The 21,754-nt window shown below is 37.9% G+C and overlaps 1 protein-coding gene and 1 pseudogene across 2 annotated transcripts in view; one reads left to right on the top strand and one right to left on the bottom strand.

Moving 5' to 3' along the window:
* The window catches only part of LOC103740705, a 28,300-nt pseudogene extending 16,442 nt beyond the window's left edge, over positions 1-11,858 (top strand).
* Positions 1-21,754, bottom strand: part of Frmd3 (FERM domain containing 3) — a 326,943-nt gene that overhangs the window by 269,224 nt on the left and 35,965 nt on the right. The gene's annotated exons all lie outside the window — the stretch shown is intronic.

The following is a 21,754-nucleotide window of genomic DNA, read 5'->3' as shown; positions in this document are numbered from 1 at the left end:
AGCAGATGAGTTTAGGGGGTCATTTCATATTCAAATCACAGCACATACTGACAAAAAGACTTCTGAAATCAGAGGAATAAAATGTAACTTAGACATTTATGATTATCTAGTAACATAGCTAGTCCCATGTGCGGCTACTGACCACTGTGTAGAGGTAGACAATCCTGCTCTCAGAAGACATGGATTATTAAGCAAAACTTGCAGTGGGATACCTCTTTATGATTTGTTCAGTCAGGGATGACACAGAAGTCTGGAAAGAAAAAAAAAACAAAACAGGCTATTGCTATTGTTTTTGGTTGCCCACCATAACTAGATGGTAAGATGCTGTTGCTGAGGACACCACAACATTTTGGTTCCAGGAAACAGCTAAATTAATCTCTAACTGACCTAGAAACTTCCTCCATTTGGGCTAGCTTTCACAATAGCAAATGGTGCTATGCAGGCCACTGGAGAAGAAAAGACATCAATGGTCTTACTCAGCGATGAACCCTGCATGCTACAGTACAGACCTTCCATGCAACATACGCCTACTGTGCAACAATTGCACGACTAGTATAGGGCAACCAACCACTTTGTGATTGGATTTGAGGCATACTACAAAGATAGGAATTCGTGTTTGGTACATTAAACCTGGTCAAAAGCCTATGGCTGGGGAAGTCATAGGCCTAGGGAGGAACATGCTACTGTTAAATTTGACAGTTGATGGCAGGTGGGGAAAGAATAGTCATTTTCTTTAGAGTTGCACCAACTGGTAGGTTGCCTGTACTCTAATAGTTGGCTACACGCCATGTGTATACAGGAAGGACTAATTGGACACAGTAAAACATTTTTAAAAAGAGGGAGATATGAAGTTGCGAAAGGTGCATATGTTGAGGGAAGTCTGAGGGAGGAAACTGGGGTTAGAATGATAATACATTGCATAAATGCATGAAATTCTCAAAGAATAAATAAAACTGTTTTTTGGGTTTTTTGTTTTCTTTCGGGGGGGGTCTTTTTTGAGACAAGGTCTCCCTGTAGTCACAGCTAGCCTGGATTATCTATGGAGACCAGGCTGGCCTAGAACTCACAGAGATCAGCCTTCCTCTGCCTCTCAAGTGCTGGGATTAAAAGTGTGTGCCACCATGCCCAGCAGGATAAATAAAACTATCTTTAAAAATAAAAAAAGAAATGTGGCTAGTGGACATAAGGACTTAAATATTTAATTTTAATAATTTATAATCATTTAAGTATTTAATTTTAAGGGCCTAAGTATTTTATTTTAATAATTTATGCTTAAAATTAATGCACGATTCAATTAGGAACATTTTAAGTATATATGAAACAACTTGGATGTGTGGATTTATTTTTAAGCTGTAGAGTAAACAAAATATAAATGCAAATCAAGTATTTCTGATGAAAATTTAGCATCCTACTGAAGATATACAATACTCATATACTCATACTTGACCTCACACAAACTGATGGCCATCATTTTTAGGAGTTTAATGGACTTACATGACTGTCTATTGATTTTTCTGACACATTTTTTAAGCATTACCCTTGCCGGCCTCTTTTCTAGGTACTATTTTTGTGCAACAGAAATAGAGAGCAGGAAAATAAAGGTCATTGATGAGATGCTCATACTTTGCTGCATTATTGTATGATTTCATGTAACTCTGACTATAATTTTCTGAAAATAAGCTAGTAATACCTATTGAGTCTCTGATTATGCAATATCTGTAATATACACAAGATATAAATAAGAAGACAAAGAACAATGTGTGCCTAGGCTTTCTGAATTCTATATCCTACTTTTGACCAAAGTGATTTAGTGCTTACTGTATCTATTAATTTCTTCATATCTTTGCTAGGTCATTTCATATTCCTAAGCAAATGTAATTTGATATGTTCTTAAACTTTTCTTTATGAATTTAAAGCCTACATAAAAATCAAGATAAGCAGCTACGTTTGTTGAGACTATAATTGTTAATGATGATTTATCAACTTTACAGGTGAAAAAAAATGCATTTTTCTTTTTACCTGCCAACCCAAATCACATTTAAATAAGAATAAATTTAAAATTGAACATGATTTTACATATACACCAAGTTATAATATATATCTATCATATGGCATTGGGAGCAAGAATAATAGGTGGACTATAGTGCAGTCTATAATCATTTAAAACCCTGGACAGATTGTAAGAAACCATCTGCAATTGAACTTCACATTTGAAATTTTCAACGATACAAAATAGACAAAAAAGTTTATAGTGGAAAGTAAGCTTCTTCCACTCCTTACCCCTAGATTAACCAGTAACTTTCTCTATTGGCACTCAATATAGTTCCTTGTATTATAACCAGAAATAGTTCTTGAAAATGGCAGTATCTTGCTATTTTCATTTATAGCATATTTTACGTATTTTTTCATATTAATGCACATGGAATTGCCTCCTCTTCAATGGTAAAACCCATTGCATAAGTGCACTATGCTCAGTTTAGCCTATCTCTCATTACTTGAGAGGTAACTTCAGTATTTTAATAAATTCTTTTATTAATTCTTTGAAAAGTTCATACAGTGTACTTTGATCATACCCCCAGTACCTCCCAGAGTCTCCTCCACTTCTCTATCTACCAAAATTCCTGTTCCTCCTCTTTTGCTTTCCGCATTGAGTCAAATGTGTATTGTTGAAACACTCTTAGATAATGAACCTCCAAATATTCTGAAACTGATCTTCCATTAATACCTCTTGTATATATGACATGATGTTCAAGAACACGCATAGCACAGATTGAGAGTAATGGAACCGAGTCACAGTGAGACATATGATGGACAGACAGGCACAGAATATTTTTATAGATAGTACAGATGTGTCCACCATAGAGTTCAGGCAGTTTAACTCCCACCACTCCTGTGCGAGCACCTTTTTCTCTACACCCTCTGTTCAGCAAGTTCTGTGATACATTATATCTTCTTGAGGTTTTATTTTATGAATATATTTTCAGTGCTCAGTATCAATTTCAAAATAAATAAACACAGGTTATAAAAATAAGAAATCTAATGAAGGAAACTTCCTGAATTTGTTTAAAAGAAAGCGCTATAAAATTCACATGACCAATAAAAAATATTTAGATACAACACTGCCCAACTTTGTATATGAAGCAAATTCAGAGTATTGGTAAGTAAAAACATTGTAAAACCTCTACATAGGCTAGCGCTCATAGCTTTGGAGAGCATCACCTCAATGGTCCAACCCCTGCTTTAAGGCCTAATAACCACATCAATGACTGGCACAGTAAACGACCTTGGTTCAGTAGTGGCATTTTTATCTTGTGGGTAATCAACAGCTACATAATTGAACTTAAAGCCCACTCAATCGGAGGAAATTCACATGTGGTACTGTAAACATAGTCAAACACACATGGCTAGAGGGGTCATAGATCTTAGAGAAAACCCCAGGCTGTAAAATCCCTAGAAATGAAATTTCTTACTATGTGAAAAAAATATGAAACCTTATATTTACAGACAAGTATCCCAGTCACCATCATCAAAGAAGCTTCTTTTGCAACAGACAAAGATTATTACAGAGTTCCACAACCAGAGATTGTCTGTGAATTACCCAGGCCTAAGTGGCACATCTACAATGCAACCTCTACATTTAAAGCTCATGGAACATAAAAAAAGGGGGTAAAGAAAACATGAATGCATTTCTCATCAGTGAAGCTCTCTAATCAACAGAGGGCCAGGAACACAAAGGGTGACAAGAGGCCAAAGTATGGAGAGTAAGGGTCTGCAGTGTGGGTCCTTGGACAGGACTCTTACACTGAACTCCTCCCACACAGGGCTCAGAGACCATTGTGGAAGAGGGGGCAAAAAGACTGGAAGAGCCAGTGAGGCAGTGCATGACCATATGGAAACTGAGTCCTTATGGCTCCTGGGAACTTGCCCATACGACCCTTAGAGCAATGGTGTCATCATGCACAAGACCCATGCAAGCTCAAGCAGACAAAATCCCAGCACAGAACTGTGGAGATGGGCAGCTGATTCCAATTTTAGTCTAAGAATTACTGGCAGGTGATTACTTCTGGGTGAGGAAAAGCTGATCTTTTTAAAGAGAGGAGTCTAGATAGGCTGACTAGATCCCAAGGGACAAATTTGCACTGAGGGACTTCTGGGACACTAACTTGACACAAATGACATGACATTTCCAGTGAGGTGAGGGGGGGCTATGGAAGGGTGCCAGTGGGGAAGGGGGTATAAAGATGTTCTATATGAAATACACAAAATTCAATAAATTCAATAAAAATTTAAAACTCAAAAAAAAGAAAAACAACCAAAAATAAGAACCTCAACATGAGTGGGAGGTGGTGATACATGCCTTTAATCCCAGCACTCAGCATTTGGGAGGCAAAGGCAGGTGGATCTCTGTGAGTTTGAGGCTAACCTGGTTTATATAGCAAGTCCTAGGCCAGCCAATGCTAAAAATGAGACCATGTTTCAAAAAAAATTTTTTTAATCAAAAATTAAGCCTGCAACATGATTTCTCTGAACCCAGCAGTTGTCTGAAATTCAACTATTCAGAAATATCGACTCTGGATATGGAAGCTCAGTTTATTATATTGAAGACCTATGGTTTTCCTGGATTTCACTACTCAAAGGAAAAAGGAAGGACAAACTGGAAGAAAAGAAAGTGGCACTTTCCAGGATATGGGTGGGTCACAGCCACTTGCACTGACACCAACATTGTCCTGTACCCCAGACTAACCAGATCTAGAAGGAAATTTCCTAGTTTTGAACCAGCAAATGGTGGCTACTCACTTGTTGAATGAACTCAGTCATTTTACCAGACCCCAAAATGGCTGCATCATCATCTATTATTATGTAATGGCTGAGGGCTGGCGATTGCTCAACAGTGTGTTTGCTGTGCTTCCAGGTTTGGTTTCCCTGCTCTGATGTTGGATGTCACAACTGCCTGTGGCTCTAGTTCCAAGGGATCTGATGCTTTCTTCTGGCTTCCTTGGTGCCAACAATCACATGCCATATGCATGTACAAATACAGACATTGACAGTTATTAATTAAAAAACTAAAATGGATGAAATTCTAGAAAAACAGAACTCAGTAAAAGAACTACTAAAATGTTCAAAGCAATCAATGGAGAAAATAAAACTGTTGAATGAATTCCAAAAGAGTACCAACAGTTATATGAAATAACAAAGCTGACACAAGTGACAGAAGATGCTTGAATGAATTCTTTGGACTGAAAAGGAAGACAAATATATCCACATATCAACAATATGATAAAAAAACAATACATTTTATTCACTAATAATTCTGACTATTGAGTGTCTCATTTCCCCAATCAAACACACAGATAAGTAGACTGGATTAAAAGGATATATCCATTTGACATCTCCAAGAAGTGTACCTCACCATAAAAGACAGACACTACCTTAGGGTGAAAGGGTGGGAAAAGGTATTATATGTTTACAACCTACTGTCATCAATCAGCAGGTCATCAGGCAGAAAATAGAGAAACATCAGAATCAAATGACATCATAGTTCAAATGGACTTAAGAGATATGTAAAGAACATTCCATCAATACTTTTTCTTATCAGTCGTTCACAGAAAGTTGCAAGAGTTCAATAAAAAAAATATCAGAGAGAGTTTACATAACAAACTTAGTTGCACAACTTAGGACCTTCGCAAAACAAGAACAAACCTAACACCAAATCAGTGGGTGGAAAGAAATAACCAAGACCACAGGGGAGGGAGAGTAAGGAAATAGAAACAAGCAACAAAAAGTACAAGTAATGGAGAGTTGATTGTTTGAAATGACAAATAAGACGGCCAAACCATTAGCCAAACTAACCAAAACAAAGAGAATGAAGACACAAAACTGACAAAATTAGAGATGGAAGGAGAGCTATTAACAGATACTACAGAAATTCAGAATAACACTAAAGCATATGTTAAAAAATATTCCACTAAATTAGAAAATCTAAACAGATTTCTAGGTGAATATGATATGCCATAACTAATCAAAATGATATAAATACTTTAAATAGATCCATAACATGTAGTGAGATTGAAGTGCTAATAAAGAATATAACTGAAAAAAACCCAAGGCCTAGATGGATTCAGAGACCATCAAAGTACTATCACCAGTGCTTCTCAAGTTATTCCATGAAATAATAAAGGAGAGAACATGGCCAAACTATTTTTATAAAGCTATCATTATCCTGATACTAGAACTCAATATAGACACAATAAAAATAGAAAAGTACTAAACACCTGATCAACATACATGTAAAATTTCTCAAAAAATACTTGTAAAGAGAATTCAAGAAAATATTGAAACCATTATTCACCACAATCACACAGGCTTTTTTCCAGGGATACAGAGATAGTTCAACATTATCTAGTCAATAAATGTCACAAATGAATTCAAGAACTTCAAGAACAGAGGTCACATTATAGCCCCAATAAATGCAGAAAAGGCTTTTGACAAAATCTAGCATTCTTCATGATCAAAGTCTGAAAGAAACTAGGAATATAAGAAACATTTCTCCATACACTAAAGACTTCATATGACAAAATTATAGCTGTCAATTATGTTAAATAAGAAACAACTCAAAGAATTTCCACTAAAATCCAAAATAAGAAAAGGGTATCCATTTTCTTTACTCTTATTCAATATATTTTCTGGAAGTCTTGATAGAACAGTAAATTAAAAATAACCAAATAAAAGGACTACAAGCATAAAAGGATGAAGTCAAAGTACACAATTTGCAGATGACATGATTCTATGCTTAAGAAAACCTAAGGACCCCACCAGATAACACTTAGAAATGATAAACATGGTTAGCAAAGTGGTAGGAAGCAAAATTAACAGATAAAAATAAGTAGCTTTCTAACATATCAATGACAAACATGCTGAGAAAAAAAATCAAGGAAACAATCCCATTCAAAATGCCTCATGAATGCTTCCATGCTTTTTGACAAAAATAAGGAGGTGAATATACTTAGAAAGATAGCAGCACCATAAATGTGATCCTTGGTAATAGGTGGAAGGAATGAGGAACAAAGAGAAAGGGAAGTGCGTATTAGAAGCAACAACGTTGGCTGAAGAATAGAAGCACTTAAATCATAATTATTGGAAAAGGAAAAGAACCAATTCAGGCTCTCAAAATTAACCCTAGATGTGTGTTTGTAAGTCTATATCTGATTCTGGGTGGATGGACTTAGAAGATCAAGGTCTCATCTTTTCTCCTAATTTTTTTGTGACCATATTACTGATAATATTAAGTGTTGAAATGATTTAATGAGTGAGGATTAGCTTTCACCATTAGAGTATTTAGTGAGCTACAACTGCCAACACTGTAATCAAAGCTGCCTTATTTCTCTTCCAAGGTTTATATATGTCTGTCAGGTAACATAGGCTTGAACACTGATATCTTGTGCTAAAGTACAGTACGAAGAGAGGAGATATGTATACATTTTATTTTAAATTGTACAAAGGGGAATTAAAAATATGTATCTACTGTTTCTATATTTTCTCCTTATAGTTTATTAATCTGCATTTTGCACATATCAGGAATGAAGTAAAATCTGGGAGCTGGCCTTTCTATGAGGAGCCACCACATGGCCCAGCATCTGTGCCCCACATAGTTGCTTCTAGTCTGGCCAGTGCCAAGGGACTACATACTGGAGCAGGTGGATGGTGTCAGTGTACCACCAAAAGATCCATCTGCTTCAATTACCACAGGCATGCTCAGTATATGCACCAGGTGACAGAACTCCTCCAATGATTTCCAGTGGAGACCAAGCCTGGTCAAGGTGAAGTTAGTTAACATCATTGGGATAGTCACTGTAATGGTGCTATTGACAGTTGACACAGATATATTTTGTAATTTTGTGTTCTCTATCTCCTCAGCCACATATCTTCAATCATCCTATCTTTCTGGTGGGGGCAGACTTTGCACTTACTGCAGTGTAACGCCTGCACTCTACTTTCCGTCCAACTATCTAAAATGAGAGCAAATACATTGGTGATGCATCTGCTTTTGCTCTGAGCTACAATCATGGCTTTTCATGTTACTTGCCAAGTACTATTTTTGATTAGGAATCACAGCTGTAAAAATGATTTTAGTTCACTACACTTCTTCATGATATTACCCTTCGATGATTATGAACATTATACATTTTTGTATATTTTTTTTCAAATAAAATAGAAAAAAATAAATTTGAAAGTGAAGGATAAGATAGCATTCAGAATAATTATTAACATTACTGTACTTTGACATTTTACCCTTGCTTCCAGTTTACCATCCCATCCAGGTGACAAAGACAAATACCACTTTCAATTCCATGAAGGAAATCGCCCCAATTAAATCTTAAAGGCTATTGCAAATGCTGTGCTGATTTGCTGGTTTTCTTTAAAAGAAAAAAGGAAAAAACAACAGGCTTGGAACTCTAGGATCTATCCAAGAAGTCAACCAGCAGGTATCTTCTCTATCACATGCCATGACTCAGATGCATGAGAAAATATGCTGTAAAATTTTAAATCAATGAGAAAGAAACATACTCAGCTCCAGACCCTTGTAATGTTTCTGGTTATTTTAGATCTGACGACATACCCATCATAAAGCATTAAGTGAACCAGCTATGAGGGCACAATTGTTTTGAAGAGTTTCAGCAGAGCACTATCGAGCTCAAGGAAAGCGAAGAAGGAAAGGGGTAATACAACAAAACGAAAAAGTTAGAAGAAAATAGTCAAGATGTACTCACACAGTCAGTGTGTACACATATAGAAATTACAGTAGATTCCATTAATTTGTACAATTATGTGTATAGCAATTACAATTAAGATAAAATTCTACAAGGTAAGTCATATGGTCTTCTGTATTAAATAAAATACTCCACAGACCAAACTATAGATGCTAAATGAAACAAGGAACTAGGTGGAGAAATGAAACAAAACTGAAGACCTAAAATAGGAAGAAAGGTGATCAGGTGTCCAAGCATCAATAGCCACTTACCAATTAATTGTTCACTTTTCTCAACAAATATTTGTTATTCTGGACAATTTGCTACACCCTTTCGCCTTCAGTTTTTTTTTCATTACCTGATCTATACACAACAGAATAAATAGAGAAAAAAGTTAAACTCCTGGGAGGTGATATTGCTTAGTCAACTAACGATAGTAAAAGGACATATAACGTAAGAAGTAGAAAAAGGGAAAATGTAAAGTCTCATATGGATGTAAACCGTGCTCACACTCCCACATTGATATGAACACTGTAGTCCTCAAAGCTACACTCATTAATGGGCTCAGCCTAACCGGATGGGCCCATCCATACATGTAAGCTTCATTCAGCTTACTTCAAGTTAGCAGCATCCTCACACCTGCCCAGAGACTTCTCCAAGTCTGCAGAAGCTACTGGGAAGGACTAGGCCTGTGGAAAAGCACAGTTCACTGGTAGAGGAAAGCAAATATGACCAGGGATTTTGCTCTGTCTTCACAGCAGAGAAGGCAATGATGAATGTTGCTTCTGCCTCCTGTCCTCCGGATACAATTTCCAAGTCTCTTTGGATCTCAGAACTAACTGCTAAGGCCCACAACACTGATCTCAACAAGGCAGTTGTATTGGTCTGCTCAAACTGTCTTAAAATACCAAAGATGTAAACAACAGATTTAACCCATGACTTAGCAATAGAAATTTATTTTCTCACAGATCAAGATCAAAGTGTCCACAGAACTGGTGCCTGGTGAGCATTCCCCCCTTTGCTTGCATATATGTCATGCCATTGTGCCCACACATAGCCTTTCCTTCTTTCATGTGCCCATGGGGAAGACAGACAACAAGCTTTCTAGGGTTTTTTTTTTTTTTCTTATAAGGACACTAAGGTTATTAAATCAGAATCCTTATAGCTTCATTTAACCTTATTAGCTTCTTAGAGCAATATTTCTAAATAGAGCTATGATGGGACTTAATAACAGATTCTTACTTTGGCTTTATTGCCTCAGCCCCTCACAAACAACCTCCTTATAGTTCCCTAGGATCATCTTTCAAATACTATCAAACTCCACTAAGAAAGCACAGTTGCTTGACACTATGATTTGTCCTGCCTAGCCCAGTGTCTCCCACCAGTCTCACTTTCTCATTCCCCACCCCTTCTCATTTTCAGTCTTGGCTCTTCTCAATTTACTTAGTTTCAATTTACTTAGTTTCAAGCCTATGCTTGAAACCATCCATTGAGTTACTCAACTTACTTAATTTACTGGGCTCCCATTAGGCCAGGACCGCAGTATAAAATGCCCACAAGTCTCAGGCAATTTGTAGATTGGAACCCAGTGGGAAGAAAGTCTCTTAGTGTCGTGTGTCCAGTACCTGTGTTTCATGCTTTCCATGAATATTTGGAGGCTTATAAATATTGGATGATTTCCTTAATTTAATTTTGTTTTGTTAAATATAAAACATTAACGTTCAGCCCCTCTCCTCTAAGCCTTCCCTTTTGGCACACACATCAGCCTCCTCTGTTTCCCTCTCCCACTTCCTTTTTGTTTTCCCCTTACTCCTTGCTATGCCTTTCCCTGGTCTGGCCACCCTAAAGTGAGAGGGAGCCCAGTCCTCATCCAGACACTGATGGTGGCAGCCTCAAACCCCAGAGACATTATGGAATTAGTTTGCTGACTAACCCCCTGGTACCTCCAGAGGGCAGGTGCTGCCTCCTCTTCTCTGTCTTCAACTGGAAAGACGTTGGCCCACGTACCCTTCCTCCATGTGCCTAAGAATGTGAGGTGGTAAAGGTACCAGTGTGAGACCTAAGGCTTTGCAGGGTGGGAGGTGGAGGAAATCAAATTATTTCCATCCCAGAGAGATAAAGTAATTCAGTAGATGGCCTAACCAAGTATCAGTTCAACCTCTACCTGGAAAACTTACTCTGGCTAGAAGTCTTTTGGATAGGTTTTTAGCCTGCCTCAAAAGTCCCCCACAAATATTTGCATTGTATTGCACTCAGCTTGTTTTTCTCTGGTTGCTAAGACTGTTGAAGAAGATGAGAACATTCCAGTGATAATGGTATAGAAAAGAGACATTTATTGTGGTTGTTTCTTATCTGAAATTTTGAAAACAGAGAGATTATGGAAAAGTTGAATTGGGGTCTTCACACAGCCAAGCCGTTAGATTTTCTTCACATTTCCTATCCCACTGCAGTTTTGACTAGGCCTCAGTTACTCTTCAGGTTACCCAAATTGAGCCCATCTCAACATTTGGCTATCCTGACCAAGCAATTACTGTATTTTATGGCCTGCAACCCACTTCTGTAGTTTGAAGGAGTCATGCTTGTTCTGGCTGTGGTTAGTCTGGAAACGGATAAACTCATTCCTCACTGGCTTCTTCTTACATTGAACTGCTTCAGAAAGCACAAACAGATAGCTGCCAGTGGATCCATTGTCGGGAGCTGGTGGGGCATCATGTTTCTACTCTGCAGTCTTCCCTGCCTCTAAATTCCGTTTATGTCTATCAGCCCTTCAAGCACACCCTGGTAACCTGTGGCAAGTAGCATTCAAGTTACATCCCTTCTGTGTCTCACATGCAGATTTCTCCAAGGTCAAGAGCAAGCCAGAAGTGCCAGCCAAAGGTACAATAGACTTGTACCTTAATCTTCCAGCTATTAGTGTGTGCAAGCATACCTCTGCTAAACACAAAGCAGAGGAAATGGAAATGGATGACTTCTATGATAGCATCAAATGGCTCGGTATTATCTTCAGATAATGCTTCAGAAAACATGGGTTCTGTAAATGACATTGATCTATCAAGACAAGAGGGGTCTGCTGCCCTTTACCCACCTTTGCAACCTGTTTCTGTCACATAGTTTCAAGTATTACTGTCCAGTACATGCTAAGGTTGACTACTCTGAGAGCAAGAACAAAAGAAAACCAGGTGTGGTGTTTGAATGACAATGTCCCCCATAGGCTCCAAGTATTTGGACATTTTGTCCCCAGTTGGTGGTGCTGTTTTGGGAGGTCTCAGCAGGTGTAGGCCTGCTGGAGGAAGCACATCTCTGTGGGGGGGCTTGGAGACTTGTTCTCTTGCTTCCTGTGCTTGTTTGAAGATGTGAGTGCGCTGCTTTCTGCTTCTGCTCCAGCCACCTCCTGCCACCATACCTCTCCTCCATGACAGACTGTCATTCCCCTGAACCGTAAGCTCAAATCAACTCTTTCTTTATAAGTTCCTTTGGTCATTTGAAGTGAGCAAGAGGAAAAGGAAGACACACATTTGTGTAGCTAAGCTTATTTAACATAATGGCATATATTTTTAAACACAAAAGATCCAAAATATATATCGCAAAAGATCCAATATATATACAAGTTTAAAATTATTTGTAGTATTCCACTTAATTGCACTCTTTCCTCTGCTAAAATGTAGTTTTCCCCATCTAAAACAATCAATTTGATATTCAGGGGGACAAGTTCAAAACTCACAGCTAGCAAGTGTTGTTCCCAGGGTTTTAATTTAATTTTGATTGCTTCTTATTGAATAGTTGATGAATTTTGTTCATGTTGATCTATATATTCTGACTTCTATCAAATAGGTAACACCAAAATTGCTTCTTACAAGGTCAGTAAGGAAATTATCTTCATGTTGTCATGTGTTTAATCCATGATTCAATTTTTAGTTAGTCTGAAATAATGCTTTGGAATTGTCCCCTACAAGAAGGGGGACATTACAGTTTGGATTTGTCTCGTTTCTGTTTCTAGTTTAAAAACCAAAGTTACTGTTTTCTTTTTGTTACTTTATCTTAAAGTAAAGCTTAAACACATCATGTAATTAAGGCAGAACTGTTCAAAGTATTTCTAACATTTGGAAAACAGAATCTGTGGTAAAGGTAATATATCCACGTGCTCTCTAAAAAATACATATGGAACATATTGTATTAGTTACTTTTTCTGTTGCTGTGATAAAACACAACCAAGGCAACTAATGGAATATTTTATTGGGTGTAGGGTTCCAGAGGGATAAGAGTTCTTGATAGTAGAAAGGCAAGGTAGGAGGCAGCTAGAGCCAAAAGCTGAGAGCTCACATTTTCAAGCGTGTGCAAGAAGCAGAGAGTGAGCTAGAAGTAGGACAAGGCCATGAACTCCTAACACCTGCCCCAAGTGACCTGCTTCCTCTAGCAAGGATGAAACTCCTAAACTTCTGTGAATAGTATCACCAACTAGAACCAAGTATTTAAACACATGAGCTTCTGGGGGAGCATTTCTTATCTAGATCACAATACATATAATCATATTTTCCTAACTAATCTGTTTTAACTCATTTATAATCAGTAGGAGCCACTGTCTAGATATTGGGGCAGTTCTGTGACTAGAGTCTATAATCTATAACTGAATTCAATACCCTTGCTTTATAAGTAACTTAAGCTTTTTCTTTCTACTTTAAAAAATTATATAAACAAAGTATACAAAGTCTCCCATCTTCTAAGTGTTAGTAATTAAATAAATAAATAAATAAATAAATAAATAAATAAATAAATAAATAAATATAGATTCATGGTACTACATAGACTATCATCTTAAAGTCTGTTTGAAATATCTGGACAAATTGCTGAGAAGGTATCAGGAAATGCAGATCTGAGGTCTAGGAGCTGAATTACCACACGGGTGATAGAATAATGTTCCTCCAAAGTGTCCATGTTTTTAGCCCTAGAACTTTAGAGTAGGCAATGGAAATGAAGGTTAGAAGCAGGATTAAAGTTTGGCTTTAACAGTTTTTGAGATAAGAGCAACATAAATCATCCATGTAGGTCCAGGATCCTTAGATGCGGAAAGAGGCAGAGGAATTCAGAGAGATGCTTGAAGAGGTTGGCTTTTAAAATGGAGAAGGGAGCACAAACAATGGAACAAAGATTGTCTCTCTAGAAACTGGAAAGGCAAAGGCACATTTTTCCCTGGAGCCTTCTGAAGGTACACAGCATAACCGACAAGACATTTTTATAACTCTGCAAGACCCAGTTTATACTGCTGTGCCTGAGAATTATGAAAGAAATTTGTTTCAAGTCACTAAGTTTGTGGTCACTTATAATGTCAACAGGTAACTAATACATAGAATAAAGCCAGGATGAAAACCTTGGGGGACAGAGTATCAAAAAGCCTTTCTTAGAGAAGATACTTGGCTAAGCCTTGTAGATGAACAAAATTTGGGTAATGGGAGTTCCATGGCCTGGATGTAGTATACATGAAAATCCTGTAGTATTGGGGAATTGAAAGGTTTTTTTTTTCAATTATAAATTAAAAGATTATAGACTTGGTCAGAAAAATGTTCTGTTTTTCCCATTGATTTCTCAAGCACTTCTAGGAATTCTCATGGTAAATTCTCTTCATTTTAGAGATCAGGAATACAAAACCTGGAAAGACTGACAGTCCTGAAAATCACAGTCTTGAGTTTCAGTTCCGAAATACAAAATGAAATGGATGACTATTAGCCTAGCTGTATCTACTTAGCAAATGAGCTCACATGGTAAGACATATAACATGTTATTGTTTTGTCATATCAGTCACTATCTAGTTCCCCGTACCCTGAGGCTGAAACAAAGTCCATCTAAGCTGATCCTGCTGAATACATGCACACACACACACACACACACACACACACACACACACACACATCTACCTTATCGAGGTTGTATCCAGGGGGTCCCTGGGGTCTTATCTGGCAAGTCATTAGTCCTCAATGATTTCAGCTAAGATGTGTTGTTTCAAGTGTGTGAGGTCCAGTGACTCTAGTGTGCTTAGGGCCCCTTGTTCTCTGGCTCCATGTTCTTAGGTCCATCTTCAGTGAAATTATGATACCATTACCTCATGGTGCCTCCACTTCCCTAGAAGATTGTTTTCATGACAACCTCTTTCCAGGCTCTGAGAACTCCCTACTTTCATGGCCTTCTGGGTCTCAACGGCCCTGATCTCTACTCACTAAGAATGAATATGTGGCAACATTTCTTCTTAGAGTTTCAGTTGTTTGAAGTGAACTTGTCTTGTAGTACTTTTGGTTACTTTCCTGGACAGATCAGAGTGGCCAGGTCAGTTGTACATTTTACAGTCTCTGCCTAATTTCTTAGGAAGGGGAAATTTTTACATTGGAACAGAAATGAAGGTGACATAAAGAAAGTATAGAAACAATAAAACATGTATATAAGGTTTCTTCTGGTATTTGGTCACTTTGACTGAACTGAAATTGTATCTCTCAGGTTTAAAGTCAGTAAATAGCAAAGGAAATAATTAACAGAAACTATTGTGTATTTTTTCATCTAATCAATTGAAAATGTAGTCAACTTGCTTTTCCTTTTTTACTGTTTTTTATTTGAACAAAAAAAGTTAATCATGGTCATTAAACTAACAAACAACAAAACTCCCAGTTATTCTAACCAATAACATTATACTAACCAACATCAAAATCCCAAATAGGCCCTTTAAATAAATCATTGAATGTAAGGACCAATATATTAAGACTGTCCTGAATTTTCACAAGAAACACTTGGAATACTTTTATTTCCTTGTCCACCAAAAGCCTTCATTCTTAAGCACCTAGGTTCATCAGTAGCAGGAAAGTATCATGAACATCCATTCCAAAGAGCAAAGACAAGGCAAGGGATGACACTTAGAAAGTAATTACAATCTGTCTGGCATTCCTTCTAATTACTGAAGCATCTTTTCTTTGGGGGGGGGGCGCAGTGGAAAGGCTAACATCTCCCAGGTCACAGTTCATCAGGGAGCCCGAGGCAGGAACTTAGGGCAGGAACCTGGAGGCAGGAGCTGAAGCACAGGCCATGGAGGAATGCTGCTTACTGGCTCACTCCCCTAACTCATGCTTTGCCTGCTTTCTTATGCAACACAGAACAATCTGCTCAGGGATGGCACCACCCACATAAGCATATATCACTCAAAACTCAGTACCCCAGAGACATGACCATAAGCCAGTCCAATGGAGGAGATTCCCCAATTGTGTCTCCCTCTACCCAGGCATATCAAGTTGACAACTGAAGCTATCCAGCACAATGGGAATCACCCAAATACATTTAAATCAATTTTTTATTTCCCTGTCTCTATGAATTTCAGTAATGTTCTGTTGGATCTTGGAAAATTCAAGTCATTATGATTCTATAAACTCATTTGTGGAAATAGGTCAAATATACATGATTATATGAAAAGGTGCAACTTAATCTTTGTCTCCTGCCATTTCTTCTTATAAAAAATATTTTTATTATTTTTTAGCAGAGCATAGGGTAGGGGTTTATTTACAGAAGAAGGGGTGCCCACAATTATGGCTGCATTGTAAAGTCCACACTCAAATACAGATCCTGTGACCTCTCAATAGCAGCACAAAATGGTGAGAGAGGTGCCTCTTGCTGTTCTTGGCTTATATAGCCTTTGCCCCCCCCCCTTACATTCAGCTAAGGTTGACTGGATGGGAGGGGTAACTGACCCCCCCCACTCCTTGATGAGAGTGGGAAGGAGGGGGACACTTCCAGTTAACACTCCACCCCTTCCTCTAGCTCTTACATTCTTTCCACCAACCTTTTCCACAAAAGTCCCTGAGCCTTGGAGGGGGTGATGGGTGTGAGATGATCTTCCTCTCATGGTGACAAGGCACTGAACTTTGGGGTCTCTGCATCACCTGTTTTCCATGGGCTGTTGGCCCATTTCAGTGGGATTCCATCTACTATAAAAACACAGACACCAAGAAGCAAGAACATCTAAACAGTGACAGCTATAAGACCTTAACCTATGAGGTAAACATAAATGCTTGTTCCATACCTTAGCGGGCACATCATTTCCATCTAACAAAGCAATTGCAGTGATTTCCCACTAGGGCCGATATTCTCCCCTGACACAGAGGGTTGGCCCAGTCTACAGTACCAGATGTGTGTCCAATCAAAAATTTGTTGGTTGTACATCCACTATTGCACCAGCAGGAACATCTTGTTTGGTATGTTGATAGTGCAACATACCACAGGGTCTGATGTTGAGGATAATTACAGGGGACTATTCCCCCCAGTCATCTTCGTGTTGCTTTTTGGCACACTGAAAGCCACCCATCCAGTAGCAGGGAGTTTCCAGTTTAGTCCATGCTTGATTTCTCCCTTCCCCACACTCACATTATGTAGTGTCTTCAGCAATAAGGTTTTTCTGTCCACTTCCGATGTACACTCAACATTATTGGCAATGGCCTTTCTTGGTTTGGGGACCTCTAGTTGTCCCTCAGGTCAACAACCCACCTCTGGCACTGGGATTTTCATTTAGTAACTGTATTGCTCCTGGAAGGGCGTTCTTCATCCCCATGGAGTTGCTTGGTGCTTTTTTTTTTTTTCCTGTGTATCTAGAGGATTTTCTCACCTTCATTCCCAGAGTCATTTGTACAGCCCTCCTCCCCCTCCCCTTTGACTGCCCCCTTTTTACATATTTCTCCCTTAATAACACTTTCAACCTACTATTCTTCTCTCGCAGGTTCCTTCTTTCCCGTTACCTTCCTGTTTTCCTTCCATTTTCCTCATTCCTGCAGTTTTATCAGGATCTGCACTCACTTATAAGGGTTTGGTGCTAGGATCCACATATGAGGGAGAACATCATTTGTTTTTCTGAGTCCATGTTACTTCACTTAGTATAACAGTTTCTAGATCCATCTATTTACCTTCAAATTTCATTATTTCATCTTTCTTCACTGCTGAATAGAACTCCGTTGTGTAAATGAACCACATTTTCATTATCCACTCATCAGTTGAGGGACACCTAAGTTGCTTCCATCTCTTAGCTATTGTGAAAAGAGCAGCAACAAATATGGTTGTACAAGTGTCTCTACAATAGGATGAGTCCTTTGGGTATATGCCAGGAAGTGGTATAACTGGGTCAGGTCATATAGTAGATTCATTTTTAGTTTCTTAAGAGTTCTCTACACTGTTTTCCACAGGGGTTGCATGAGTTTGTAATCCCAGCAGCAGTGAATGAGTGTTCCCCTTTCTCCACATCCTCGGACAGCATTTGGTAGTGTTTGTTCTCTTAATCCTAGCCATTCTGACTGGGATAAGATGAAACCTTAAGGTGGTTTTAATTTGCATTTTCCTAATTACTCATGATGTTGAGCAATTTTTAAGGTGTTTCTTAGCCATCTTTATTTGTTCCTTTGAGAATTCATTGCTTAGATATTTGGCCCATCTTTTAATTGGGTCATTTGCTTTCTTGCTTCTTTGTTTTTTTGAGTTCTTTATATATTCTGAAACCTCTGTCAGATTTGTCACTAGTGAAGATTTTTTTCCCACTGTGTGGGTTTGCTCTTCACTTTCTTGATTGTTTCTTTTGCTGTACAGAAGCCTTTTATTTTAATGAGGTCCCCTCTTGTTGATTGTTGACCTTAATTCCTGAGCAACTGCTGTCCGATTCCTTTCCTACATCTATATCTTGTAGATTACTGGAAATATTTTCTTCTAATAGTTTCAGAGTTTCCAGTTTCAAATTGAGGTCTTTGATCCATTTGGAGTTGACTTTTGTGCGTGGTGAAGGATAAGGATCTAGTTTCATTCTTCTACAGAGGGAAATCCAGTTTTGCCAGCATCATTTGTTGAAGATGCTGTCTTTCCTCCACTGTGTGTTCTTGGCACTTTTGTCAAATATCAGGTGGCTGGAATTCCATGTACTCAGGTTTAGGTCTTCAATGATGTTCCATTGATCTATTTTTGTGCCAGTACCATGATGTTTTTATGACTATAGTTCTGTACTATACTTTGAGATCTGGTATAGTAATCCAGCATTGCTCATTGTGCTCAGGGTTACTCTAACTGTTCAGGGTCTTTTGTGCTTCCATACAAATTTAAGGATTATTTTTCTAATTCTGTGAAGTATGTCATTGGGGATTTTGATTGGGGTTGCATTGAATCTATATATTGCTTTTGGTAGGATGGTCATTTTCAGATATTAATTCTTCCAATCCATGAGCATGGAAGGTCCTTCCATCTTCTGGTGTTTTCCTCGATCTCTTTCTTTAGAGATTAAAATTTTTCATTGTAGAGATCTTTGATGTTTTTGGTTAGGTTTATTCCAAGATTACTGAAGCATCTTTGAGGGAAGCAATGTTCCTATATATGAGAATATCACACCAGTAGAGGAAGGTTTGATTTTCTGCATTTTAATTTTTAAAGAATTTTCAAGTTAGAAGAATTTATGAGTGTACATTGTTCATGTGTACTTCTAATACAATCAGACCTCATTCTTTTAAAATAACAAGTCATTCCAGTATCATGCTTTCAACTTCTTATTTTCCCTGGAAAGTATATTTGTATTCTTTTCTCACAAATACATAACTAACGGCCAAAGCTGCTCTTTGGAAAAATATCAAAATATATAAGTGGGAATGAAACCATGAACTAAGAGTGCGCACTCTGGGGGCTAGTGAGAGGGATCAGTGGGTAAGGAACTTGCCACCAACACTGAAAGCCTGCATTCAGTACCTGGAGCCCACATGTTAGAAGGAGAAAAGTAATTCTTATAAATTGTCCTCTGACCTCCACATGCACGCACCCTCACACATAAACATACACACAAAATAAATAAGTAACCAATAAATACAAAAAATAAAGAACTACTACTTTTTTAGTTCCTTGTCAATAATATATCTGATTTGGTCACCAGACTAAAATGAGCTAATCCTACTTGAATAAAGGTAGTTTGGCATTCATTTATATAAAAAGTTAGAAGATTTAAGAAGATAAACTAACCATTCTATACAAACTTTATTTCCATTGAAAAATAAATCTGGCTTGGGGCTGGAGAGGTGGCTCAGCAGTTAAAAGCACAGGCTGCTCTTGGAGAGGACCTGGGTTTGAGTCCATGCACTCACATGGCAGCTAACAACTGCCCTTAAGGAGAACCTGATACCCTCTTCTGACATGCACTGCAGGACACAAGTGCACTTACATACATGCAGGCAATACACTTATACACAAACAATAAAAAAATATATTTTTTTTTAGAAAAGGAAAACTAGATCTGACTTTAGTCATTTCCAGTTTGTGTCTTTTGGAGAAATATCATCTCCCTAAACAATACCAACTGCCTGTACTTTCCAATTACATTAAATGAACCACAGCTACATGAAAAACAGTAACAAAATCAGGAATTTCTAGTATTCAAATTATCTTTGAAGCACATAACCACACAGAGAAGGAAGCTAAAATGAGCACACAGGACAAAACTCAGATTCTGAAACTGTTTCTACTTTTTTAAAACGTCATACAAAATACATAATACATAATACATAATACTTGGGCTCAGAACTCAAGTTAACACTTACTCGATTTAGTCCCCAGCTCTGAAATTTTCAGAGATCCCTACTGTCTCAGGTTCCTCATATTTTGAAGCTTGGTAAATTGCTCCTATCCTTGCCAGGGAAGTACAGGATTCTCCAGACAACCTGAGACCTGGGGCCATAAGGTCTCCAGGCACAAGGAAGCTCCTCCCTGTAGCCATGTCCACGACAGCAGCCAAACAGCCTAACAATGGATTTGGCTTTGATTTTCAGAGCCACCCTGAAACTCTAACACCATGTTGGCCAAATAAATGAATCCAAAACGTCTATGCTGATAAAAAGCCATCAACACCAAAAATTCCCAGAGCTGAGAGACAGCTAAGTTAATTCCAGAATGGTGCCCCAATATGCATTTAAAGGAGGTTATACTAAAATGTAAGCAAATGCTGATGCCAACAAGGATGAGTAATTACACTGATTAGAGATAATCCATTAGCAAGCAACCCTAGTCAACCTAAGTGAGAGACAGAGGCAGATGAACATAAAAAACAGTCTACTTCGAATTCAAATAGGAATGCCTAGAAAACAGAATCTTATCCCCAGGAACTTGTACATAATAGTTTACTTCTAAGAGGTAACTATTATTTGAGTGCTGCTAAGAGAGCTCAGTTCTGCAAAGTCAATTTAATAAGGATTAGCCCAGTACCTCCTCCTGATAAAGCTACTTCCAAAAAAATTCTGCACACTTCTGGAAAAATCACTAGATGAACTATTTACAGATGAAGCAACTTAAAAATTTCACATAACATACAGAACATTTAAGTTTCCATGGGTGAATATCAGAGGCAAATTAGAAAATACCAGTGCTACAGGGAAGTGCCTGGTGAGAAAATGGAATCACATTTCATTCACGAGAGTGTCACTCTTTGGTGGAGGGCAAACTTAAAACCAAGTAAGTCTACCTCTTCAAAGTCATTGATAAAGATAAAAATGCATAAAACGCCTCATTCAAAACATGAAATAAAAGAAGCAATAACAGAGAGAGAGAGAGAGAGAGAGAGAGAGAAGCATGAAATTAGAGAAGTGAGCTAAAATTGAATTCAAAGCTGAGACGGGAAATTGGAAACCAGCCATTGTCAGGCAAAGACTATGTAGTCATACATAATTAAAGCTTCTCATGTGACCAGTGGTTTCATGTCAATGAAACATCTCAAAAAACTAGAATAGGTGGGTATAGAGAGAAAATCTGTATAAGTAGCATGAAGCTAGAAGGTCCCAATGGCCAATAAAACCATGAGACCACTAATTAAGGGCAGATACACATTTGAATCCCCAGAAACTTTGTAAAAATAGATCCCCAGATTAGTCTTTCTGTAGTACAACTGACCCTGATGGTTGACTTAATGAATGTAGTGAAGAACAATCAATTTTCTAGGAGAAACTGATATAACAAATATAAACAAAAAAAAATATAAA

Source organism: Nannospalax galili, unplaced genomic scaffold, assembly GCF_000622305.1.
Source record: "Nannospalax galili isolate Female #2095 unplaced genomic scaffold, S.galili_v1.0 scaffold801, whole genome shotgun sequence".
In the NCBI taxonomy this organism is placed as follows: domain Eukaryota; kingdom Metazoa; phylum Chordata; class Mammalia; order Rodentia; family Spalacidae; genus Nannospalax; species Nannospalax galili.
This window is presented reverse-complemented; position numbering and strand designations above follow the sequence as displayed.